At 44.2% G+C, this 27,924-nt stretch overlaps 1 protein-coding gene across 3 annotated transcripts in view; it reads right to left on the bottom strand.

Annotated features, from left to right (window-relative positions):
• The window catches only part of dtna (dystrobrevin alpha), a 182,359-nt gene that overhangs the window by 147,053 nt on the left and 7,382 nt on the right, over positions 1-27,924 (bottom strand). For 2 of the 3 annotated variants that reach the window (XM_033019687.1, XM_033019688.1), the window contains exon 2: positions 11,901-11,968. The gene's annotated coding sequence lies outside the window, so the exon portion shown is untranslated. Of the gene's footprint in view, positions 1-11,900; positions 11,969-22,385; positions 22,546-27,924 lie in introns of those variants that run through there. The other variant, XM_033019689.1, reaches the window with a different exon arrangement.

The following is a 27,924-nucleotide window of genomic DNA, read 5'->3' as shown; positions in this document are numbered from 1 at the left end:
TTTTACTCTGATTAAATTGGGCAATGCATTTGACAAGTTACTTCACATAAAATAAAAAAATTATATATGATGTACTTTGTGGAATTTATGAAATGTAATTAAGGATATATAGATGCAATACATTTTTCAGTCACAGTCCCTCGAGTGATTCATTATTTCCATTCAATTCACTTTGTCATTTCCTTCAGTTGTTTTCCCTCCAAAGCAGAATGACTGTACATCAAAGAATTAATTAACTGTGAATCATTTTGAACCATCCTGAGGACATGAAAGGCATAATATAAATGCAATCTCCTGTTTTATTGATGGCTTCCTATCCACTTCTTTGAGGTGAGTGAGCATTAATCCAAAAGGAATTCTTGAAAATATGGGTCAAAGTAAAACTGCATTGGCTGGATTCATTCCTTCACTTAAAAAAATAATTGTCACTTTCTATTCAGTTTTTAACGTCATATACCATGTATAAATTGCTGTTTTACCAACCAGTTCATAATCTTATACCCTGGCATTACATTGACTTAACTGAAAGCTTTAACTTTCTGCCTTGTTTTACATATAAATCTGCATTTCTTAATAGAAACATAGAAAATAGGTGCAAGAGTAGGCCATTCGGCCCTTTGAGCCATTCAATAAGATCATGGCTGATCATCCAAAATCAGTACCCTGTTCCTGCTTTTTCCCCATATCCCTCGATTCCGTTAGCCCCAAGAGTTAAATCTAACTCTCTCTTGAAAACAATATGCTAAAAATTTCCATAATATTTCAAGTTACACCTTGCTGCCAATGTCATTCCTAGCTATCAGAATGATTTGATTCTGGGTTTTATTTTGTTAACTTTCATTTTCTATTAAGCACATTCCCAGGTGTGTAAAACTATACATAAAGCATAAATTCATGGGAGGCAAGTGCTTTACTACTCTTTAAAATAGCATTAAGCCGTGTTGTGGGTCACCTCAGTGTTGTTTATGGAAGCTACACCAATATCAAGATCTTCATATACAAGATTCACAGAATAACATTGTTAAATTTCCCTGTGTAAAGCCAAACTAAAAGTGGCACTGCCCCGATTGGCATCTTGTAAGTTCCAATGGCACTCAGCATTCAGCACAGCAGTTAAGTTCCCTGTATCCAATTCTTTGAGCTCTACGACAAGATAAGCCATACTCTTTAAGCAGGGACGTGCGGTCTGGGGAGGCAGAGCCTCACCTGTCATACTCCCAATGAAAATAGCTGTTAAGAAAAGTAAAGAAAAATAATAATAAAATAAATATAAAGATTTTTCCACTGATCTGTGTTATAAATGTCATTTCTATATGAATCTAATCATTTTTTATAGTCAAAATCGCAAAATTTTCACAGCTCCGCTGCAAATACAGGGAGAGATGAGAGGTGAGGCAGCGACGAGCTGAGCCTCCCCTCTGATTGCGCAACCCCTCAGAAACTGCATGGTGCGCGGGCAATAAGCATGTGCCTGTTACTATCTCTATGAATGTCACCAAAGTAATGTTTGTAACCCCCTTCATTACATGTCCTTACCTTCCATAGTCCAGGTAACATATTTCACATATAAAGATATTAAATTTGTGCTCGCTGGTCTCACATAAAACTGCAATGGAAAAGCTCCAGGGAAGGCAGCAATCACATCTGTCTCACAAAGGGGCGTGTCTTGAGCCCAGTGGAGGAAGAGCGAGCGTCAATTACTCAGCCCACATAATTGACGCTACCTCGCTCTCCCTCCACGTTAGCTAGCTTCAACAGCGGCGACGCAGTACTGCATTCCACCGCTGGCGGCGCTGACTTTCCAGCCACGGGCGGCGTTGACCCGTTGACCTTAACATCGCGGGGGTTGCCAGTGTTGAATCTTGGCCCAGCTCGGCCTGTGGACTTCGGAAGCCGCGGTCTCCGGTAGGGAAGTGCTGATTCTGAGGCTCTTGGCCATAGCAGCGACTGCAGAGGCCTCAATAGGCCCTGACCACGGGTGAACAGAGGAACTTACAAGGTTCAGTCCTCTTCCTCTGTTCACCCGTGGTCGGGGCCTGTTCAATTTTGGTGCCTTCCCTCACAGTCGGAACGTTGATTCCGCTGTGGGGAATGTTTTTATGTTTAACGTTAAATTCTAAAGTGTTGTGTTTATCTTTTTAGTGTGCTGCATTATAAGGTTAAATTATGTTAATAATATAAGAAATATATTAAATGGGTGCAGGAAAATAGGTGCAGGAGGGGGCCATTCGAGCTAGCACTGCCATTCATTGTGATCATAGCTGACCGTCCCCAATCAATAACCTGTATGCATGTGTTGTAAAGAATGCTGATATGAAATATGAAACATACGATAGTCATTGTGCAACCTGCCAATTGCATGGTGAATTTAAACTACCTCTATCAGGTTTATATGTGTGTAAATCTGGCTCTGATACTAGCCAGTGCCTCCCCAGCCATTGACCTCACTGAACGTCACTGTCTTTAAGTTTATGGGAAGTGTTACTGCTGACTGAGAGGAGGCTGCAGTGGTGGGGGAATGGCAGGGGACCTCAACTAAGGGGCAGGAGGGACCTGATCAAGCAGGTGAAGTAATACGATGACAACAGGCATGTTTTTGAACATGGTGGCCATAAAGATAATCCAACAAAACAAACAGGCGCTCCTGACAGTAAGTCTTCACATGCACATGAATGCAGTATTTGAGTTTTAAGTATATATACTAGACCAAGTGCAGACCAAGTGGTCTGCTCCCCCAACGCACCTGCCCCCTACCCGTAGCCCCCCATGGAAGGCGTGGGGGGAAGAGAGGGAGCGGGGGGGGGGGGGGGGGGGGCAGAGAGGGATGGGGGTAGAATTTGAAGGGTGGAGGGGTGGCGCATCGTCACAGGTGAGGGCTGGTTCCCGAACGCAATGCTCCCGGCGGTCTCCAGGCTCGAGGCTCTGGAGCTCCAGGCAGGGCCGGAGTACGGGGGGGGAGTGGTCAGAGGGGGGGGGTGACATGGTGAGCAAGAAGACAGCCATTTTTTTTCAAAGCTTTTTCAGATTTTAAGAGTTTAATTAAGAACTGGAGAAATAAAGGATGAATTTTTCAGACAAGGCGATTTTGGACTCCAGGGAGAAATCTCTACCGGAATATGTTAAAATGTTACCGTTGTTTTTTCGAGAAGATGTGAACACACACACACACACACACACACACACACAAATAACTAAATACACATACAAGATCAGACTTTTTATAGGTATATGATATGATGATAAATACACATTAGCCAAATGCACATGCCTGCTCTCTGCTCCTGGGGGCCGAAGGAAAATTAGAAGTATCTTCACCTCTTAAATATAGAGATTGGATTAGCTTCTAAATGCAGCAAGGAGCTGTAAACTGCGAGAAGTGGTGCAACTGTGCATAACAGTGACACTGATCTGTATGGGCTAACCAATCATCCACACATATGATGTAGCGATTGAGATCTGCGACCAATATCAAAGACAACAATCTAAAATGTTGTGCTTTCAGTCGCATGTTTTCCAAGAGAGACATGATTTAAATCTAATGTTTAAGAAGGAACTGCAAATGCTAGAAAAATCGGAGGTAGATAAAAATGCTGGAGAAACTCAGCGGGTGAGGCAGCATCTATGGAGCGAAGGAAAAGGTGACGTTTCGGGTCGAGACCCTTCTTCAGACGGTTAGGTTTATCTTAGGTTTAAACCTAAGATGGACACAAAGTGCTGGAGTAACTCAGCGGGTCAGGCAGCATCTCTGGAGAAAAAGGATAGGTAATGTTTCAGGTTGAGACCCTACTTTAGAACAGAAGAATCCAAACTGGTTAAACATGGTTGTTTTGAGAGCAAATCCTGAACTGAAGTGAGCAGTCCTGAACTACTAACTACCTCATTGGAGACCCTTGGACTACCTTCGAATTTTATTGGCTTTATCTTGCACTGAACATTATTCACGTTATTCCCTTCATCATGTATCTGTACACTGTGAATGGCCTTATTGTAATCATGTATAGTCTTTCTGCTGACTAATTAGCACGCAATAAAAGCTTTTCACTGTACCTCGGTACACGTGACAATAAACAGAACTAAAAAAAATCGGAACTTTTTCCAAACCAGTATTGTTGACACAAGAATAAATATACCAGAACAATTAAAATGCTACAAAATAATCAAGAGAAAATCAGATGAGCAGACTTGCACATTTTTTCTTGAGATCCCCAAAGGATACAGAAATACAGTGGAAGATTGCTCCAGTGCAAGCGAAAACAAATTTCAGCTGCATAGTGCCACACGATGCCCGTGCGCCTCAACGCGACGACGTGGTCGCGTAATTTGCGAGCCAAGGACACATAAGTGGGACAGGGCCTTTAGGGATTAGAGAAGCCTAAAATTCTTAAGGGATTGGACAGGCTAGATGCAGGAACAATAGTCCCGATGTTGGGGAGTCCAGAACCAGGGGTCACAGTTGAAGAATAAGGGGTAGGCCATTTAGGACTGAGATGCGGAAAAACTTTTTCACCCAGAGAGGTTTGAATCTGTGGAATTCTCTGCCACAGAAGGCAGTGGAGGCCAATTCACTGGATGTTTTCAAGAGAGAGTTATATATAGCTCTTAGGGTTAACGGGATCAAGGGATATGGGGCAAAAGCAGTAACAGGGGTACTGATTTTGGATTATGAGCCATGATCATATTGAATGGTGCTCAAATGGCCGAATGGCCTACTCCTGCACCTATTGTCTATGTTTCTCTCTGAATGAGAAGTTTTTTTTTCTCAGAGCAAAATTGCTAAATCCTTATCCCATGTGCCACAGATCCAAATCCTTCAGCCAAAAGCTACACTGCCAACTCTTATTTAAATATGATCACCTCTGAGGCATGTTCATATACGAGCTGTAGGAATATATTCATGATATGATATTTATACATATAATTCTACACACTTATAAAACTCTGATCTTGGATGTGTGTGTGTGTGTGTGTGTGTGTGTGTGTGTGTGTGTGTGTGTGTGTGTGTGTGTGTGTGTGTGTGTGGGGGGGGGGGGGGGTGTTGTATACACTGTGGAATATAGAAATGAGCAGTTCTCTTTAAAATGTGAGAAAATATGTCACGCAGTCAAATGTATTAATTTAGTGAACAAACTTACTTTGATATCAACATGTAAAACTATATACTTTTAGACTGTGTCAATGTATAGGACTAATACAAGTTGCATTATGCAATTATGTGCTTTTCATTCCTTTGAAACCAAACCAAGGAAACCTTCGAAAAGGAAAACCTTTCTATTCTGATTTCTTAATCTCGGAAAATAATTAGCAGCTAAATCTCTTTTAACAGATTTAATGAATTCTCCTCATGACTACCATGGCAATCCACTAATTCTGCAGCTTTCAGCAATTAACCAGGCACAAAATCTGCAGATACGCAATTATTCATGACTTTGTTCTTCTGGCTGATGTGATTCCTAAAAGGTCATGCAGGACAACGAAGCTAAAAACAATGTTAGCTTATAAAGGCAGCGAGGATCACAAAGTGAGTCACTGACATATGCTAGAGTTGGCTGTCAGGAAGAATTTCCATTGAAGGCAATCCTATAATTTAAGGAAGGGATTAAAATAGTTTGAAATGACGCATGTGAGGGTAATGGGGCAGGGATTATAGATTTCCTCTGGATCTTTGATCTGGATTTTACTATCAGGAATGCCTTCTCACAGTTAAAGGAAACATCAGTAAACTAAAAGCAAGATTTCAGATGCTGAAAGGAAAACACAAAATGCAAGTAAACCTCGGCAAAGCAGCTTCCCTCACCGTTCCAGTGCAATCCAATATAAGTCTAGTGAAAGAACATCTCATCTTCCTTCGAAGCATAGTGCAGCCCCCAAGACTCAGCACAAGGTTGTTACCAGGACAGTTGGGCAGGCCTTTATTCTGTGAGTGGCAAATGTTGTGCTTCCATTTAAGAAGGGCTACAGGGTAAGCCTGGGAACTACAGGCCAGTGAGCCTAACATCTGTCAGAAAGTTACTAAAAAGTATTCTGAAGGATAAGACACATGATAAGATGTGTTTAGATGGACAAGGGTTAATTAGAGATTATCAGCACAGTTTTGTATTTGGAAGATCATGTTTCATGAATCTGATTGTTTTTTGATGATGTGACCAAAAATGTTGATGAGGGCAGAGCTGTGGAAGATATATATATATACTAGACCAAGTGCAGACCCGTTGGGTCTTTTTCCCCAACGGCATTTGCGGGGGGGGGGGGGGGGGGGGGTGAGAAGAGGGGAGGGAGGGGAGAGGAGGAGGAGGAAACGGGATAGATTTGGGAGGGAAAGGAGAGCGGGGTAGGGGGTGAGAGAGATGTGGGGGAGGGGGGATGGGGAGGGAGGGGGAGAGGGGTGGGGGTAGAGAGGGGAAAGAGTGGGGAGGGAGAGTGGAGGGGAAGGGGGAGAGAAGTGGAAGAGTGGGGAGGGAGGGAGGGGTAGAGGGGTGGTGGTAGAGAGGGAAGGGGGGTGGGGGAGAGAGGGATGGGTGGGAGAGGGAGAGGGGTGATGAGAGGGAAACATAGAAATTAAGTGCAGGAGTAGGCCATTCGGCCCTTCGAGCCTGCACCACCATTCAATATGATCATGGCTGATCATCCAACTCAGTACCCTGTACCTGCCTTATCTCCATACCCCCTGATCCCTTTAGCCACAAGGGCCACATCTAACTCCCTCTTAAATATAGCCAATGAACTGGCCTCAGCTACCTTCTGTGCCAGTGAATTCCGGAGATTCACCACTCTCTGTGTGAAAATTTGTTTTCTCATCTCGGTCCTAAAAGATTTACCCCTTATCCTTAAACTGTGACCCCTTGTTCTGGACTTCCCCAACATCTGGAACAATCTTCCTGCATCTAGCCTGTCCAACCCCTTAAGAATTTTGTAAGTTTCTATAAGATACACCCTCAATCTTCTAAAATCTGGCGAGTACAAGCCGAGTCTATCCAGTCTTTCTTCATATGAAAGTACTGACATCCCAGTAATCAGTCTGGTGAACCTTCTCTGTACTCCCTCTATGGCAACAATGTCTTTGAGCATTGGGCATTGTGACATCACACGATGGAACGTTCACCAGGGGTTGGGGCTCCTGCAAAGGCATATGTAAATGAATCCATTCCGATTGGACATATGTGAACATTGGGCATTGTGACATCACACAATGGAACGTTCACCAGGGGCTGGGGCTGTGGCTGCTTCTATGGGTGAGAAGCCAGTTTATTTTTGAAATATTGGGGGGGTGGGGGGGGGAGAGGGGGGGGGGGGGGGGAGATAGGGGAAGGATTTGATTAAAAACGTGTACTTAAACACAACAAAATGTAATGAGGAGCGGATACTTTGAAAGAAAAGTGAAATCTCTACCGAAATGGAAAAGATGTCGGCGATTCTGCGACTGGTTTCAGAGTTGCAGGTAATCAAAGGAAGAATGGCGGCCGGCAGCCGTCCATGTAAATGGATCCATTCCGATTGGACATCTGCGAGTATTGGGCATTGTGACATCACACGATGGAACGAATCAAAAGGCAGAAAGGCAGCCGGACGGCAGGCGGCAGCCACAGACTTTTATATATTAACTAAGGGAAACAGACCCAATGGGTCTGCACTTGGTCAACGGCGTTTGCGGGGGGGGGGGGGGGGGGCTGCGGCATCACACTCACATTAACCACCCCCCAAACACACAGGTAGGGGGAGGGGAGGTGAGAAGAGGGGAGGGAGGGGAGAGGAAGAGGAGGAGGAAACGGGACAGATTTGGGAGGGAAAGGAGAGCGGGGTAGAGGTGAGAGAGGGGATCGGAGAGAGACGTGGGGAGGGGGGGTATGGGGCGGGAGGGGAGATGGAGGGAGGGGCGAGAGGGGTGGGTGGAGAGGGGGAAGGAGTGGGGAGGGAGGAGAGGAGGGGGAAAGGGGAGAAAGAGAAGAGTGGGGAGGGAGGAGGGAGGGGTAGGGGGAGTGCATGGAAGAGGGACAGAGGGTAGGGGGAGGGGGAGGGGGGAGAGAGGGAAGGGGTGTGTGGATAGGAGGGAAGGGGGTGGGGGGATAGAGGGAAGGGGGTGGGGGGGGAGGACGAGGAGAGGCAGAGAGTGGGGAGGGAGGGGAGGGAGGGGTAGGGGATAGTGGTGGAGAGGTCCGGGGGGGAGTGTAGTGTGAAGGAGGAAACAGAGGGGCAGGGGTGGGGGAGAGATGGGAAGGGAAGGGACGAATAGAGAGGGTGAAGTAGGAAGAGGGGTGGGGTATTGAGGTGGGCTGTAAGGGGAGGAGAGAAGTGGAAGAGGGGAAGGGAGGGGTAGGGGTAGGGGGAGTGGTGGAAGAGGGACAGAGCGGTATGGGGGAAGGGGTTGGGGGGAGAGAGGGAAGGGGGTGGGGTAGAGAGGTAAGGGGGGTGGGGGAGAGAGGGATGGGTGGGAGAGGGAGAGGGGTGGGGCAGAGGGGAACATAGAAATTAAGTGCAGGAGTAGGCCATTCGGCCCTACGAGCCTGCACCACCATTCAATATGATCATGGCTGATCATCCAACTCAGTATCCTGTACCTGCCTTCTCTCCATACCACCTGATCCCTTTTGCCACAAGGGCCAGATCTAACTCCCTCTTAAATATAGCCAATGAACTGGCCTCAACTACCTTCTGTGCCAGTGAATTCCAGAGATTCACCACTCCCTGTGTGAAAAATGTTTTTCTCATCTCGGTCCTAAAAGATTTACCCCTTATCCTTAAACTGTGACCCCTTGTTCTGGACTTCCCCAACATCTGGAACAATCTTCCTGCATCTAGCCTGTCCAACCCCTTAAGAATTTTGTAAGTTTCTATAAGATACCCCCTCAATCTTCTAAAATCTAGCGAGTACAAGCCAAGTCTATCCAGTCTTTATTCATATGAAAGTCCTGACATCCCAGTAATCAGTCTGGTGAACCTTCTCTGTACTCCCTCTATGGCAACAATGTCTTTGAGCATTGGGCATTGTGACATCACACGATGGAACGTTCACCAGGGGTTGGGGCTCCTGCAAAGGCATATGTAAATGGATCCATTCCGATTGGACATATGTGAACATTGGGCATTGTGACATCACACAATGGATCGTTCACCAGGGGCTGGGGCTGCTTCTATGGGTGAGAAGCCAGTATTTTTTGAAATATTGGTGGGGGGGGGGGGGGGGGGGGGCTGCGGCATCACAGTCACATTAACCACCCCCGAAACACACAGGTGGGGGGTGAGAAGAGGGGAGGGAGGGGAGAGGAGGAGGAGGAAACGGGACAGATTTGGGAGAGAAAGGAGAGCGGGGTAGGGGGTGAGAGAGGAGGACGGGGAGAGAGAGATGTGGGGGAGGGGGGGATGGGGAGGGAGGGGAAGAGGGAGGGAGGGGGAGAGGGGTGGGGGAGAGAGGGGAAAGAGTGGGGAGGGAGAGTGGAGGGGGTGGGGGGAGAGAAGTGGAAGAGGGGAGGAAGGAGGAGAGGGGTAGGGGGAGTGATGGAAGACGGACAGAGGGATAGGGGGAAGGGGGCGGGGGGAGAGAGGGAAGGGGTGGGGGAGAGAGGGATGGGAGAGGGAGAGGGGTGAGGAGAGGGAGGGGGAGGAGAGAAGTGGAAGAGTGGGGAGGGAGGGAGGGGTAGAGGGGTAGCGGGAGTGGTGGAAGAGGGACAGGGGAGTGGTGGAAGAGGAACAGAGGGGTAGGAGGAAGGGGTGGGGGAGAGAGGGAAAGGGAGGGGAAGAGAGAGGGGTGGGGGAGGGAGAGGGGTGGGGCAAGGGGAGAGGTGGAAGAGTGGGGAGGGAGGGGTAGGGGGAGTGGTGGAAGAGGGACAGAGGGGTAGGGCGAAGGGGGCGGGGGGAGAGAGGGAAGGGGATGGGGTAGAGAGGGAAGGGGGTGGGGGAGAGAGGGATGGGTGGGAGAGGGAGAGGGGTGATGAGAGGGAAACATAGAAATTAAGTGCAGGAGTAGGCCATTCAGCCCTACGAGCCTGCACCACCATTCAATATGATCATGGCTGATCATCCAACTCAGTATCCTGTACCTGCCTTCTCTCCATACCCCCTGATCCATTTAGCCACAAGGGCCACATCTAACTCCCTCTTAAGTTCCGATTGGACATGTGTGAACATTGGGCATTGTGACATCACACAATGGAACGTTTACCAGGGGCTGGGGCTCCTGCAAAGGTATATGTAAATGAATCCATTCCGATTGGACATCTGTGAGCATCGGGCATTGTGACATCACACGATGGAACGTTCACCAGGGGCTGGGGCTAGTGCTGCTTCTATGGGTGAGAAGCCAGTTTATTTTTGAAATATTAGGGGTGGGGGAAGGATTTGATTAAAAACGTGTACTTAAACACGACGAAATGTAATGAGGAGCGGATACTTAGAAAGAAAAGTGAAATCTCTACCGAAATGGAAAAGATGTCGGCGATTCTGCGTCTGGTTTCGGAGTTGCAGTGAATCAAAGGAAGAAATGCAGCCGGCAGCCGTCCATGTAAATGGATCCATTCCGATTGGACATCTGCGAGCATTGGGCATTGTGATTGGACATCTGCGAGCATTGGGCATTGTGATTGGACATCTGCGAGCATTGGGCATTGTGACATCACACGATGGAAACTAATCAAAAGGCAGAAAGGCAGCCGGACGGACGGCAGGCGACAGGCACAGACTTTTATATAATAGATAGATAGATAGATAGATAGATAGATAGATAGATAGATAGATAGATCAGCAATGCATTTAACAATTTTCAGCATGTTTGGCTGGTAGAGGGAAGAGGAGGGAGGGGGTGGGGTAGGAGATGGTAGGAGAAATTAGTGTGCTCCAGTTTGGAGGGGGAGGGGTTTACAGGAGGGGGTAGGAGGCATTACATGAAATCGTTCAATTTCAATTTGTGAATTCAATGTTCATAGTGTTGGGCCGTAAGGTACCCAAATGGAATATAAGGTGCGGCTAGTCCAGTTTGCCTGTAGCTCACTTTGGCAATGGAAGAGTGCTAAGGAGAGAAGAGTAGGTATGGGAATGGGAAGGGAAGTTAAAATGGTTAGCAACCGGTGGATCCAACAGGCTTCGGCAGACCTAGCGCAAATTTCAGCGAAATGGTCACCTAGCCTACGTGGTCTCACCGATGTTAAGGCCACATAGGGACACTGAGGTAATCACTCTGACACAGGCTCAGTTTTCTCTCTCTGCAGAAGCCAGCTGATCTGCTAAGTAATTCCAACATCTCTTTTATTTCAGATTTCCAGCAACTACAGTGTTTTGCGTCTCACAGCTACTGCATTATTTGTTGTTGTTTTTTCCTCCTCTCTTCTGCTGTTTTGTAATCTCCCTTCATTTGAACCTCCTCCACGCAGATCAGCTTTGAATAGCAACCAATTACTATCTCCTCTTAAGCAGCACCGACTGTACTGTGTCACCTGAATGCTCTTGGTTTTTACGGTAATCACTTACTGTCTTGGATTTTTCAAGTTTGAATTGCAAATTCTTCATGGCTTACGTAAGACACCTAGCTAAAAATAAACAAAGCTACTGAACATAATTTTCCTCCAGAGATGCTGCCTGACCCACCGAGTTCCTCCAGCACTGTGTGTTTAATTAAGATTCCAGCATCTGCATTTCCTTATATCTACAAAATAAACTTAATTGAGAAAGGAAAATAAGCTTGGTGTGCATTTAATGGAAACAAATCAAGATATCAAAGGTATCCATGGCAAGAGGAAGTATTAAATCACAGAAGAAAATTGCATGAAAGTAATGGAAATATAGTTAGGATCATACAAGAAGAAATAATGCCCAAATATTTCCCAATGAAAGAAACATGTTTATCTGGATTGATGACAATAAATACTCTGTATGCCCCTCCCATCCCAACAAAACTGTGCATCCAAAGTCCTTACTCATTTCTGCAAACAATTGTCTTCTTTCGGCCATGATATTTTCTGTCCTCCCACGTTCTTCAATCATTCTAAAGGGCACAAAAGAAAACAAATAAGCGATCATGCGATCAAGCGATCTTTTATTCTCCATAGATATACATAAAACATGCTGTTCTTAAGGAGTATATATTTTATATCTTACTTAGACTGTGGCAAAGAAAAACTCCACAGCTAAACATATATCAAGTTTTGAAATCCAAGCATCTCCAAGAAAATGTTAATCCTAACAAGCTGCTTGACATGCAGTTAATACAATGATACAGTTGACCATCACAATGTGGACCAGAGGCAACAATTTCCCACAAATCCATATCGTGATTTCCATCAGGTGCTACCATGTGAAACAAGACATTTCATCAAAAAGGGGAAAGAGAAAAAAGAGAAAATTTTATTTAACAAGAAAATCAGTACAAGTGACTCCGTCCACCTCAGAGGTAAATTTCCCAAGCAAGCCAAAAATAATCATATGAAGTTCAGGCCAAGACTAAACAATTAAGATCACGAGATAATTAAGGACAAACAAGCATATTTGGCCTGACTTAGTTTCCAGCATTTGCCACCACCACCACCACCATCTACTCCCCCGTCAGACATTATTTGTGACCTCTGTGTCAAACTTTATCACCTTTGTTGCAACAAAATTAAGCCATTTTATTGCATTTGCCACAATCCACTTGAGTTGTCAATTCCCTAGACAAGTAAAATAAACTGGTGGGCCTGGAACAACCTCTTTTAACTTTTTTTAAACTTATTTTCCTTTTCATCAATGAATGGTGAATGAAGCTAATTAAACTATTATTGTAGTACTACTATTAATCTACAAATTCTAGAAATCCATAATAAACACAGAAAATGCTGGGAAAACTCTGCAGCATCTGTGGAGAGACAAATATAATTAATATTTCATGAAGTGCAGGAGTAACTCAGCGGATCAGGCAGCATCTCTGGAGATGCTCCGGCACTTTGTCTTTTTTTGGTAAACCAGCATCTGCGGTTCCTTGCCTCTCCCATAATATTTCATATCTAAGATTTGTTGACCTCTTTTTTGATAAAGTTAATATTTTAGTGGATTGCACTTTATATATATTTTTTAACTAATACTGGGGGTCGTTGGCAATATTTTCAGGTTGTTTTTAGATTTTCGGCATTTGCAGCTATTTTGATTTTCAATTGCAGTTTAATTTCCACTCAGGGATTTCCACTCACTTGTCTCCCAACAGAATTCCATTATCTATCTGCATGACAAAGTTGTCACTCAAGAAAGACACAAAGTGCTGGAGTAACTCAGACAGTCAGACAGCATCTTTGGAGAACATAAAAAAAGCGATGTTTCAGGTTGGGACCCTTCTTCAGTCCCAATCCCGAAATGTCAAATATCTATGTTCTTCAGAGATACTGCCTGACCTGCTGAATTACTCCAATAATTTGTGTCCTTTTGTGTAAACCAGCATCTGCAGTTTCTTGTTATTATTACATTAAAGCTGACATTCATCTACTGTCCAACCCTAGTAACTAACTGGTAATCTCCATCCTTTCTCCTCTTTCTTCTGACAAAGGGTGGCCAGGCTATAGCAGAGAAGTAGAACCGCAGACTTCCAGAAGTTGGGGCAGCAAGGTGGTGCAGCGGTGGAGTTGCTGCCTTACAGGGCCAGAGACCTGGGTTCGATCCTGACTATGTGTGCTGTCTGTATGAGTTTGTACATTCTCCCCGTGATCGCATGGGTTTTCCCTGGATGCTCTGGTCTAAAGTCATAGCCACCTTGCCTACCAGCTCAGAAAATAGCACTTCGTCTTCTTTGTATTTCACACCTTTAGAAATGCTCGTGCTAAATTTGGTATTAATGCAAAATCAGCAATAATCTGATTGTTCATTTAAACCCTTACATGAGTTTTAAGTTTTATAATTGTCATTGTAGATTCCAATTTTGAATTGAATCGGCTTTTCCACAAATAGCTTCTCGGGATATGTTATGGTCTTCGCCAACAAAGCAAACCAGAAAATCTTTGGCCTAAAAGTTCAATCAAGCATTGGAAGACATACAATGGAAAATTGGCATGATCCAGAGCAGAACTAAAAAGTGGTGATTTGCAGATTGCACTGGACTTTACTGGAAATTCATCCAAGGACTTCCAAATGGAATTTATGCCAGAGCCACATTTTAGCTCAAAGCGTGCATTCAATTACATTAATAATGATGCTAAACCATTACGAGATGGTCAACAGTTTAGAACATAGAACAATACAGAACAGGACGGAACAGGATACAGAACAGAACCACAACGGCTATGACGAACATGATGCCAAGTTAAAAGATCTCATCTGCCTGCACACGATGCATATCCCACTGTTCACAGCACCTCCGGGTGCCATCTAAAAGTCTCTTTAAAGCCACTATTGTGTCTGCCCACCATAACCAGGGCTGCCAACTCCCACGCTTTGAGCGTGAGACTCACGCCCTCAAGCAAACTCTCACGCCCTCACGCTCATCAGACATTTCTCACGCTCAGTGGTGAGAAATTTTGTGATCAACGAAAATTTCAAAACTTGGATAAATTGCATGGTCCGCGGGTGTTGGAGAGCCGGGGCTGCGGGAGGGATGGAAGCAGAACCAGCGGCGGGAACAGATGCGGGGAGCCGGGACTGGTGAGTTTGCGGCGTTGTCGAGTGTTTGCGGCGCTGCGAGTCGCTCGCTGCAGCTCTGGCCATGGGGCGCTCCGGACAGTGCGAGTGTCCCGGGCCGCGGAGCCGTCGGAAGCTCCGCTGCCGCGAGAGTCTCTGTGCCGAAGGGACAGACTCTCAAAGGGAGGTGGAGAGAGAGAGAGAGAGAGAGAGGGGAAGGAGACAAGGACAGTGGGGAGTGAGAGAGGGGGTGAGAGGAGAGAGAGGGGAGAGACAGAGGGGGCGTGAATGGAGAGAGAGAAGAGGGAGAGGGGGGAGAGAGAGGTGGGAGAGGGGGGGAAGAGAGAGAGGGAAGAGAGAGAGGGGTGAGAGGGAAGAAAGAGGGAAGAGAGAGGTGGTGGAGAGGGAGGAGAGGGTAGGAGAGAATGGGAGAGAGAGAGAGAGGGGGAAGAGAGAGGGGAGAGAGGGGAAAAGATAGAGAGAGAAAGAGGAGATAGAGACAGAGGAGAAAGAGAGAGAGGGGAGAGAGAGCCAGGGGGAGAGTGAGGTGGGAGGGAGGAATGGGGAAGAGAGAGAGATGAGAGAGAGAGGGGGGGAAGAGAGAGAGGTGAGAGAGAGGTGAGAGGAGAGACAGAGAGAGAGGGGAGAGTGTGTAGAGAGGGAGAGAGAGGGAGAGATAGAGGGAGGGAGAAAGAGAGAGAGAGGGGGGGAGAGAGGGAGGGAGAGAGAAGGGGAGAAAGAGAAGAAAGAGAGGGGGAGAGAGAGATAGGGGAAAGAGAGGGGAGAGAGAGGGAGTAAGGGGGGGGGAGAGAGGAGAGAGGGGACGAGAGAGAGGGGGAGAGTGAGGTGGGAGGGAGAGAGGGGGAAGAGAGAGAGAGAGGGGGGAGAGAGAGGGGAAGAGAGGAGAGAGGAGGGGAGCGGGAGGGGGGGGGGGCAGAGAGGGGAAAGAGTGGGGAGAGAGAGTTAGGGGAAATAGAAGGGAGAGAGGGGAGGGGGGGAGAGAGAGGAGAGAGGGGACGAGAGAGAGGGGGAGAGTAAGGTGGGAGGGAGAGAGGGGGAAGAGAGAGAGAGGGAGAGAGGGGGGAGAGAGAGGGGAAGAGAGGAGAGAGAGGGGGAAGAGAGAGAGAGAGAGAGAGGGGAGAGATAAGAGAGAGGGAAGGGGATAGAGTGAGAGGGGTGAGACGGGAGAGAGGGGGGGGGAGAGAGGGGGGTTGAGAGGAGAGTGAGAGGAGAGAGAGCGGAAGAGAGTGGGAGAGAGAGAGGGATGAGAGTGAGGTGGGAGGGAGAGAGAGAGAGGGGAGAGAAAGAGAGGTGGAGAGAGAGAGGAGAGAGAGAGAGAGGGGGAGAGAGAGGGGGGGAGAGGGAGAGGGGGATTGAGAGGCAGGGCTGCCAACTCCCATGCATTGAGCGTGAGAATCACGCATTTCACCAAATTCTCACGCTGATCACAAATTTCTCTCGCTCTGTTGTGAGAAATTCTGTGATCAACGAAAATGTCAAAACTCATATCAACTGCATGGGCCGCGGGTGTTGGAAGCAGAAGCAGCGGCGGGGACAGATGCGGACGGGGAGCGGGGCTGGCGAGTGTTTGCCGGGCTGGCGAGTCGCTCACTGCAGCTCCGGCCATGGAGCAGCCTCAGTGCAAGAGTCCCGGGCCGTCGGAGGCGTCGAAGCGTTGCGCCGCTGCCGTGAGAGTCTCTGTGCCGAATTCGCCCAGGTGACCGGCATGGATCAGGCTGCGGCTCGGTGCACCCTGGAGGACAACCAGTGGCTGCTGGAAGTAAGTACCAAGCACTGGGTAGATACGGTGGAAGATAGTGGACTTCAAATGGGGGTGGTTGGTGAAAGCATCCTGCTTGCCTGTTAGATTTTCACTTACTGTAACTGCAGGAAAAATGTTCCCGATGTTGGGGGCGTTCAGAACCATGGGTCACAGTTTAAGAATAAAGGGGGGGCCAGTTAGGACTGAGATGAGAACAAACTTTCTTCACGCAGAGAGTTGTGAATCTGTGGAATTCTCTGCCACAGAAGGCAGTGCAGGCCAATTCACTGGATGTTTTCAAGAGAGAGTTACATTTAGTTCTTGGGGCTAACGACATCAAGGGATATGGGGAAAAAACAGGAAAGAGGTACTGATTTTAGATGAGTAGCCATGATCATATTGAATGGCAGTGCTGGCTCGAAGGGCCGATGGCCTATTCCTGCACCTATTTTCTATGTTTCTATGCTTGAGTATATGGCAATAAAACTCGATCACTTGATTTTGAAGCATTGGAGGTATAATGTAGTCATAGAGTGATACAGTGTGAAACAGGCCCTTCGGTGCAACTTGCCCACACCCGCCAACATGTCCCAGCTACGCTACCTGCTTTTGGTCCATACCTCCAAACCTGTCCTATCCATGTATCAGTCTAACTTTTTCTTAAATGTTGGGATGGTCCCTGCCTCAACTACCTCCTCTGGCAGCTTGTTCCATACACCCATCACCCTTTGTGTGGATAAAGTTACCCCTTAAAAAGTTACCTCTTAAAAATACTTCATACAAAAAACATTGAAATCATACTTCTACAGTGCACTAAAACATGATTTTAATACATCAAATTTCAAAAGGTTCCTACCCTGGGAGGGGGTACACCCTTCTTCCACACCCTCTCCCCACTCGGTTGCTCCACTCCCTCACCGGGTACCCCCAAGTCCAGTGATCAGTGATCGCACAGCCTCCCCCCTTTCAAAAACGCTCCAATCCAATTTAAAGCATATATATTGCATTCAAGTGTAAGTTAAAAGACTCGCTACAGTATGCACCATATTGCACAATTTCAAGCTGAAAAATGCAAATGTTCCGTACCAATGGGAGAGGGATACCCTCCTCCTCCTACTACTCTTCCCCCCCCCCCCCCCCCCCCCCCCCCCCCCCCGGTCGCTATGCTCCCTCGGGCTTGGTCTTTCGCAATTTCTCACTCCTAACTCTCACCCAATGTTGGCAGCCCTGCCATAACATTGGCAATGCATTCCAGCCCCCCCCCCCCCCCTAACTCTCTGTATGCAAAACAAACTTGCACCGCACACCTCTATTAAACTTACTCCCTCTCAGGCCATTTCCATCCTGGGAAAATGTTTGGATTTTTGTCTGGGAAAATGCTCTTTATACCATTCATGGGAAGCAAATGTTAAGGCCCAATAACATTACAGATATAAGGACCTTTACACAGCAATAATCACCGTGCTGACAGTGAAAACTGTAAAAGGGCTGAACGTTCATTAGTCGATCAACCTTTTATTCTGAAGGAACCATATTACTTGGCTATGGGCTTCTATCATTTGTTCTTTCTTTCCATGTTCTACAGCATAAATCTTCCATTTACTGTTAAACCAGTCCAGATATCAATTTGCAACAATTTCAGCTTTTTGACTTGAATCACATTTAAGTATTCAGGAGAATACAAGCATTTCCATACGACTGTATCACAACAAATGAAAAAAAACATTTACTCAGCATGATCACATTCTACATTTCAGATGTCCATTAAATTAAAATCCCTTCCAATCAGAACAGAATTGAAATTAGAAATGAATTATTGAGAAATAAATTTGAATGCACGCACCACTAATATGTTACAATTTCCACACGAGAACGTTTGAAAATATCACAGACTTTGAACCGTGTACATATGTGACCCTTGCAGCTTTAATTACATGCACATAATCCAATCTTTAGTTCATTCTCTGTTAAACAGCTGAAATATTTTGATGAGTTTGGCTTCTCAGCCAGACTTATGACAATGACAGCTGTTGGGTTCAAGAGGAACAGATTCCAGACACCAATTGGGGTCGCAATAGATGAAGTTCCTTTGCTTTGCTGCTGAGTGCAAGTCTGGGCCATTAATAAACTTTCAGAATTAGTATAATTGGCAAATGAACTTCAATTCAGCTATGTATGACTGGGATCTTGCAGCAAACGCGTTTCAAATTAAAGTTGGATTACATTTACCAACATATTGCCTTGTTACATATAATGAAGTGCTGCTGGACATTTAGAAGGCACTTTTTTCCATACATACACAGGGTAAAGGTATTCAGTCTGAAGAAGGGTCCCGACCCGAAAAGATGCTGCCTGACCTCGAGTTACTCCAGCACTTTGTGTCCTTTTGTGTAAACCAGCATCAGCAGTTCCTTATTCTATACTAAGAGTATGGCTGACTAGGCTGACATTAATTGTCTACCTTGCAGTGAGGGCCTCAGGTCCTGCAGCCACTGGATTCTGAAGGACTAACAATCTCTCCAACTTTTCACTGCTGCAATGTTCAATCTTAAAACACAAATGGCATTGACATATCATAAGGAGTGTACTGAATTACTTAGAGCAATGAATCCGGGTGATGACACATCCCAAATGTATTATTATATATTTTATGAATAAAATATTTGTAAAAAATATACATCCTGAAGTGTTAGCTTGCAAAGAAGATCGGCAAAGAAATATCTAGGTTTATCCCAAACTGCTGTTTAACATGGGACTCTGTGCTTCGCGGACTGTTCCCAGGATTGTTGACTGAAACAAACACCAGCTGTTGTTGGAAGGTTATCAACTCGGTGAAAGGCACACATGAGACTGACTGACACTTGCTGCTCTTGCAGAGTAAAATGTCTGGAACCAAATGGAACCGAGGTGTAGGACTACATGGTGAAGGACTCGTTGAAGCTTGGCGCAGTGCCTCAAAGGCACCAGTACACGCTAGAGGTTGGAACCTGCATTAAAACCGCTTGGACTGATCCTTCGTGGAATGAAAGAAAAATTAAATCTATAGATGATGTAACATAAATCTTGTAGGAACTGGAATTACACGTTTTGTATTGAGATTAGCAACATACAAGTGTACCAAAATGCCACCTATCCATGTTCTCTAGAGATGCTCCCTGACCTGCTGAGTTACTCCAGCACTTTGTGTTCTTTTGTGTACTAACTGGCCATCTGCAGCTTAGTTTTGCTGAACACTTGCGCTCGGTCTGCAAAGGCCTACTGGATCTCCCAGTTACTAACCATTTTAACTCCCTTTCCCATTCTCATATTGACCTTTCTGGCCTGGGTCTCCACCATTGCCAGAATGAGGCTGCATGCAAACTGGAGAAACAGTACCTCATATTTTGCTTGGGTAGCTTACAACCTAATGTATTTACATTAAATTCTCCAATTTTACATAACTCTTTTTAACCCTCTCCCTTCCCCCACTTTCCTCCACTAAAAGTCAGTTAACTTGTTCCACAGTTTGCAACTATATCTCTCTCTTGGGCTTACACCTGTCTCTAATTAATAGTCAGCTATCAGCGAACCTGAGGTCATCTGTTACCGTCCCCGATTCGCACCGTTTTATCTTTGCTTCTTGTCTTATCCTCCACTCTCCCTTCTACAATTAGTCTGAAGAAGGATCCTGACCCGAAACATCACCAATTTATTTTCTCCAGGGATGTTGCCTGACCCGCTGAGTTACTCCAGCATTTTGTGTCTATCTTTACACTTATATAAACATTACACTTATGTAATAAAGTAGTTCAGGAACAAATTGTTTATCTTCAACTACCAATTTCCCGAATTGCAACAGTCTGTGGTATCAGAGTACTTCTTGGGTGTTATCGTATAAACAGCTTTGGGATTTGTCCCTTGACAAGAAAGCATGGGTTGGGCGATGCTATTGAAGTTTTGGAAAGTTGCTACTGAGCATCTTTGGATGAAGCCATGGTTGAGTGAATTCATGTTTAAGTTTGAGTGTGGATAACAAATCAGACAGCCACTTCTGTCCTAGATGGTGCAAAGCATCCTGAATGTAGTTCAAATGTCCTTCACAGGGCAAGAGGAAAATATTCCACAACTGGCTGACGTGTGCCTTTTAGATGATGGATAAGCCGCATGAAGCTAGTGCATCAGTCTCTGGCGACGGGACACACAGCTCTTGGAGCAACAGTAGTTATGTAGCTGTTGTTGATGGATCCAGAAATGGACGTATCATTGAATCCCAAGAGTAGGATGGAAAGAAGTGGTCATTACTACCAAGGACATTGCTTGGGCTTTACTGCCAGTGGGCATGGACTACACAGCATTCAACCCATCAGCAAACAAACTCATCTCAAATTTTTCAATTAATGCAAGATCATTGAGGAGATAGAAGTTGACCGAGGTTGAAACACTGCCTCGAGGAGTTCCTGTAGTAATGTCCTAGCCTAACATCTTCCTTTGCTCTTGAATTAATCCAGTACATTGCTTCCCAACCCTCCAACATGGCAACATCAACCTCCTGCCAAGCTGCCACCATTCTGATTTCTACTGGCTTTAATTTTGCAAGGGTATCTTGCTGCCTCATTGTAGTCAAATGGTGCTTTGAAACCCACATATTCTTATCTGATCTTTAACACTGTGCTCTTGTGCTGTGAAACAAGTCAGTAATGTGATCAGGAGTCAAGGAATTCCTGCCAGAACTTAAATCGAGAACACTAATGGTGAGTAGATATTACTTGATGGTACTGTTGATAATCCCAACCACTTCTGTTGATGATTGAGAGTAGGTTGATGGTCAGTGATTGTAGGTACTTGTACCAAAATGTGAAGTTATGCACAGTAGTGAGAAGGTGAATACAATAGCTATCTTTTCTCATAATACGATCCAGGACTGTGGCCGAAATAAGTTTTTATAAAATGAGGAAATGGTTTGAATGAATGGACACAGAGGTTCCATTGTCAAGACCAACACTAAAGGTCTTCCATGTATATCACCAAGAAATCAAATCACCAGAAGAACCATTTTACCGCTGGGAACCGAATAACATAAAACTTGATGTAATGGAAAAGATCACAAGCAAATAACATGGATACACATGAGGGAGAAGTAAATGGTTATACTCAAAGTGTTCTACAATGCACAACAGGAGGAGGCTCTCGTGCATAACATCCTGCATGAATTAATTGGATTGAATAGCTTGTTTCTGTGATAAATATTCATGTCTTCTTATTAAATATATTCTGGCCTGGCAAGTCAAAATAGGTTTTCCTAGGTGTGATTGATGTGAAGTGCCAGAATGTCAGTCCCACCATATAAATTGAATTTGATACCCCTTATCTTGAATTTCCTAAGCAATGGCTTTTCATTTAAGCAATAATAAAAATAGAAAGATGTTTTATACACAGAATTCAACGATGCCTACTGTGACCTTCTACTAAAGGTTTAGTTTAGTTGTTTCACGTAAGAACTGTTCTGCGGCCAAAATGCCAAGCTAAAGTTCCGATGAGGTTTTGGAAATATCTGTTAACATCAATTATTTCCACGCACCTGCCTTTGTCAATCAATGATTCAATAGAGATTTTAAATACTTTGGCGAGAAAGTAACATATGCAAGATTAATGTTGTGCTGTAAACTGTAAACATAAAGCTGAAAGTCAAGATCAAGACTCTGGTAAATGCAATCCTAGATTTTCTCATTTTACTTTCTCTTACTGCAACTGAGAGCCGCAATAATAAACAACCTGCCCAGCTAAATTTAACTATCTTTAAAAGCACTATAAAATTAGACGGCAATTCGATCAGAATCCTCTGAACTGAAAGTTAATCTGTTGGTCTTGTCCTTATGAGAAAAGCTTCATTTTTACAGATATCTTGTTAGAAAATTATTTTATCATTAGAAAATAATTTATCAAAGTCCATTTCTCTGAAACCTAGATATCCATAAATACAGCATTCAACTGTGTTTTTAACATTAATGATTTTCTGACGTTATTACTCTGCAGTGCAAGCAACACAACACACAATCATTTGAATATGGGTATTTTTCATACTTACATTTTTTATTTTACTTTTTGTCCCCAATCTATGCTGTCATGTGTTTTCTTGTCCACTCTGAAATTACAACCTAAATTTACTTTATCCAGACTTCTCAACCCGGAAGCCTTTAACTTCTAATGTCCATGAATATGCTATTATCCCGGTCATCCATTTGGGCTGTGAATGCAGAATAAAAGGCTGGAATTTAACAGTGGCTGAATGTTCAGTGTCACAACAATCTTACTATTTTAACTTTTTTTTACAAAGCATTGCTTTGTGAAAGAGCAGGGCACGTTAATCTACAATGGAGAACTGCATGTGCTCTACTATGGGCAGAGATCCAGCATGGCAACTGAATTGTAACCAAATCTATTTCAAATGCTGAAATACACGTAGAGTTTTACAGGTTCAAAGAAAAAACATGATGTACTAATAAGGTATCATTCACACAGGACTGAAATCTTGAACTTCTGAGATGATATCCATTTATTCTTACCTGCTGGAATATCTAAAAAATAGCCCCAATCACTGATTTGGCAACACGGGAACAACTTGTGCTCTTGATCACGTTTAACCGTATGTACAGCCTAAAATAAATCCAATGCTTCATCTTAGCAGCCAGGCCTCTCTATGCAATCTCTTCTTGTTCCTCTACATTTCCAGCCAAGCAATCTAATACACCTGATCATGTGATCGTTGCCATAGCTGCCGTGAATCCAGCTGTTCATGTTATAAAAGGCTGAACCAAACTTTTTTCACCCGGCTCCAGATAAACAAAGCCAAAGTTCTTTCACTGTTGAAGTCAAATTGCCCTTACAACTCATTATTCTCGAGCCCAAATTATAATTTGAAACAAACTTAAATACAAATTTATTGGCAATTGTAATCAGGTAAGAAAAAAGTGCAACTTATATAAAAATGACTAAAGTTCATTACTTCTACAGTCCATGAACAATAACTCACTGCGAATTGCTCATCTCCAGAAGCAAAGACTGGATAACATGCAGTGCTTCTTTCTTCTAATCATCCTACCTACAATCATCCCACTATCCTTTGGTTTGCACTGCTGACAAGCAACCAGGGAACATTTGGAACAAAGTTGCAGTGTGGAAGAAGACAGCTGACACCACCTGCTTTTTATGTTAATGACCCAAAAGACAGATCGGGGTATTATTTCAAGCATAGACCAAAGAGAGTCTCCTGTATTAGAAAAGGCATGCTTGGCGCACAATATGCACCTGGCCAATGCCTACTGAATGACAGCCCACTGCCACACAACCCTATTGAATACAAGGCCCATGGAGATGTGTGCAATATAGAGGACCTTTCCTCTGCTCACTCTGCGGCTATGGAGCTAAAGCCTTTGAGGTGGGGAGAGCAAGAGTAGGTGTACGATTGGCTGTTGAGGTAGGGTCAGGGTTATGATGGGCTTGAGGCTGGAGGGAGACATGCACTTATTTTGCAGGTTGCTTAAGAAGTGAATTTTGCAGATGATTGCTTCTGGAGATGAGTAATTCGCAGTGAGTTATTGTTCATGAACAGTAGAAGTAATGAACTTTAGTCACTTTTATATCAGTTGCACTTTTTTCTTCGCTGATTACAGTTGCCAATAAATTAGTATTTAAATTTGTTTCAAATTATAATTTGGGCTAGAGAATAATGAGTTGTAAACAGGAACTGCATGGTGATGCCAATGGCTGGACCTCTCTTCCGTAGACCATCTTACATGCAGAAGGACCCAGAAGCTAAAACTCAAACTTCAGAGTAGACGTAACAAAACTTGATTCGCCAATAAATTTGATGATGTACGACAAAAAATGTTTAGGCCATGTTTCCGAGGGTGAATTCTACACCAAATGGCAATTATATAATCTCTAAAGCAGTTGTGGCCTGTGAAAATGTCAAAGATATGGTGATTTTGGCCAAGGATGGTGAAATTAATCTCACTGGGATCAAAGTCAATCTGAGGGTTGCGACTCAAAATGTCATCTATTCCTTTTCTCTATATATGCTGCCTGATCCACTGAGTTACTCCAGCATTTTGTGTATATTTTTGGTCTCAACCCGCATCTACGGTTCCTTGCTACACAAAGTTAATCTGGACTGGTTTTCATGCAAGGTTTAGAGTTGCCAATTTATCCGGCACCTGTACCAAGAGACCTAACGACTAATTTTGATCAACCTGCAAGTCGAAACAAGGTGTTGAAGGTGTTGTCCATCTACCCGATGACAAAAACTAATTCAGGACAGCCAGTTCGAGATGGCAAGGATTGAAATAGTCTTTAACAAAGAGAGGTGATCCAACTACCTGCTGATTAGCAGGAGCATTCCTGTTCTATTATGTTAGGGGAATGTTTGTCAAAAAACCCATTACAACTCACTTTAAGTTGTTTGATGCAGAGGCCGTTAAATGTTTTGAATGAGACAAGGCACATTCTTCACTGACTAATTTTCTAAAAGGGATTTTTATGAGCATGAGGAATCACATGAACATTTTTGAATGGCAGAAACATCTGTTTTCGCGATGGACGCAGGAGATCCAAAATAAGCACCATTTAGCAATAAGACCCATGTCTATAAAATCAGATCGATAACCAAATGATGTGTCTTTCCTCTTTTTACAATACTTTTGACGCATTTTTCCCTTTCCCCGACCAGTTTTTTTTTACCTCCAGATTACCTCATAAAAAATGTAAGAGGGTAAGAAATAGAAGCAGAAGATCAATCTGCTTAAAGGTCATCTTTATAAAGACACGCAGGATTTTTCAGCAGCATCTGCATCTGCCATTTTAAGATCATGATATTTGAGAAATCCATCTTTAAAATATCGTGAAGGTGATACACACACAGAATCATACACTGTGCAATTTCCTAAACACTTCACCCAATTTAGCATTGTTGCAGACACTCCTGCAGATTAATCAAACAAGACGACAGCACTTGACTGCCACATTCAACAATTGTTGCTGGGAGGGGGAGGCAGGCAGTGGTGGAGTGGACTCGGTTGCTGCCAGTGGGCAACTGGGGAGCAGATAGCAGAGATTAGTATGACGGTCCTGTTCAGAACAAAACAACCTCCTGGGTTGTTATTAGAAGGAAAGGGAAAGAGATATGCAACATCCTACCCACTATGAGAAGCTAGAACAATGAAATTCTACAACCATTTAAAAATTGCTACTTTTTGCTGTCATTTCCTACCCCTCCCTCACTTTCAGACATACAATTATTCCATCTACACCCTCCCACTAAATACACTTACTCCTACATCACACCTAACCTGGAGGCTAACACTGACATTCTAAATCTCCAACACCCACTGCACCAAAGACAAGAACGAAAAATGTTCTTATTGTCCTTCATCTCCACCAGTTAGACAAATGTATGAAGGAACTGGACAGAGATCGCATCAGGAGAAGGCACCTTCGGGTTCAGTGCCTGAGGAAATAATTCTGAGAGAATGGAGCAGCTGGGCTTCTATACTCTGGAGTTTAGAAAGATGAGAGGGCATCTTCTTGAAACATATAAGATTATTAAGGGTTTGGACATGCTAGAAGCAGGAAACGTTCCCGATGTTAGGCGAGTCCAGAACCAGGGGCCACAGTTTAAGAATAAGGGGTAGGCCATTTAGAACAGAGATGAGGAAACACTTTTTATCACAGAGAGTAATGAGTCTGTGGAATTCTCTGCCTCAGAGGGCGGTGGAAGCCGGTTCTCTGGATACTTTCAATAGAGAGCTAGATAGGGCTCTTAAAGATAGTGGAGTCAGGGGATATGGGGAGAAGGCAGGAACGGGGTAGTGATTGGGGATGATCAGCCATGATCACATTGAGTGGCGGTGCTGGCTCGAAGGGCCGAATGGCCTACTCCTACACCTATTGTCTATTCTGAGACTCATGAGCAGTGAGGCCAAAACATATACTTCGGATACCATCTGTAATCTAGCGGGATTGCTTACCAACAAAACTTTATTCCAATTGCACTCTTCCTTTGATTTGATCAATTGCACATCCTCAAATAAATATATTGCAACGTGAATGCTGAATTGTGCTCTCTTTATGTCAAGTACGATTGCTAGATACCCGTTCTTTCATGTCATTCTGAAACATATTAAAAATATTAAGGGACTACTCACACAAAGAAATGCCAACGGGTTCAGAGTTTTTTTGACAATACTTTTCTTGTTTATCTAATCCAACTACAAAAGTGCAAAGGCGGTAAATGTAACATAGCTGAAGACGTTATGAATCATGGGTGATTACATATTTAAATTGAGTGGGGAGGATTTGGGGGCGGGAAGCAGTTACAGCATTTTTACGAGAGCAAAGTGGTAGGAGAAAACCTAACCACTTACCAAGGTGGGACTCAATTTTAGTGAGCCCTTTGCATTTCACACCTAACTGCGTTCCATGCTAAGACTGAACCTCTCTACATGTCTGAGCTACTTACTAACGAAAAAAATACTGAGCCATTGAGGACCAAGTTCAATAATGTGTGCAATTAGGATCAAAATACAATATTTCCATCAAATTTTCCACTGCATTTTGTTCTATTAATAGCTTACTTCTATCGTGGTTTTGGTATCTCATATCACTGTATGGAAATTTGCTACATGTTTTAAATCGTTAGATGAGTCAGTGCAAGAGGTAAATATCCAGTGAATTTGTGACAAAGTACAGGGCTACAAGTGCAACCTCCTGCAATATTTTAGCTACTGATTATTGAGACTTCCATGTAAAATAATATCTCAATGTTAGAAACACACGTATTCAAAAGGCAAATGGAGTTTTAGTTAATTATCTATTTCCCTCATTGAAATCCAAAACAAATTCCATTGTGCAGATGCTTTCAATGTTATGAAACAATTTCTCTGGGAAGGGAATTTTAGACGAATCACACAGCTGTTCTTTGTCGCAAAACATGCTGTGCTCTACATTGGACAGTGGCTATTCACCTTATCTATGCCTGTCAGGATTTTATATACCTTGCTAAATGTCACCCCTCACTCTCTTATGCTCCAAGGAATAAAGTCCGAGCCTGCCCAAACTCTCCCTATTACTCAGACTCAGGTTCTGGCAACATTCTCCTAAAATGTCCTTGCACTCTTTGAAGTTTAATGACATCTTTCCAACAGCAGGGACTGCAACATAATGTCTCAACTCCTGTACTCAGTGCCCTGACTGATGAAGGCCAGCCAGGAAAACACTTCCTTTACCATCCGCAGTTGGATGGTAAAGGAAGTAAGTGAGACAGATTCAGAACAGATCTGGCAGTTCACAATTAGGTAACTGAGGTGCTATGGATCATCAGCAGAAAAATACACAATCACAGTCTAAAAATTAGGTGCCAACTGGATGATGCTGCAACTACATGTGCGCTGACTATCAAAAAAAACATGCAATAGATAGAACTTTAATCTCACAATACTGTTTGCCACCACATTTAGTTATTACTACATTTTATCCAGAACTAGGGGCCACAGTCTAAGAATAAAAGGGAGGCCATTTAAAACTGAGATGAGAAAAAAACCCTTTTCACCCAGAGTTGTGAATTTGTGGAA

Source organism: Amblyraja radiata, chromosome 4, assembly GCF_010909765.2.
Source record: "Amblyraja radiata isolate CabotCenter1 chromosome 4, sAmbRad1.1.pri, whole genome shotgun sequence".
NCBI lineage: Eukaryota > Metazoa > Chordata > Chondrichthyes > Rajiformes > Rajidae > Amblyraja > Amblyraja radiata.
This window is presented reverse-complemented; position numbering and strand designations above follow the sequence as displayed.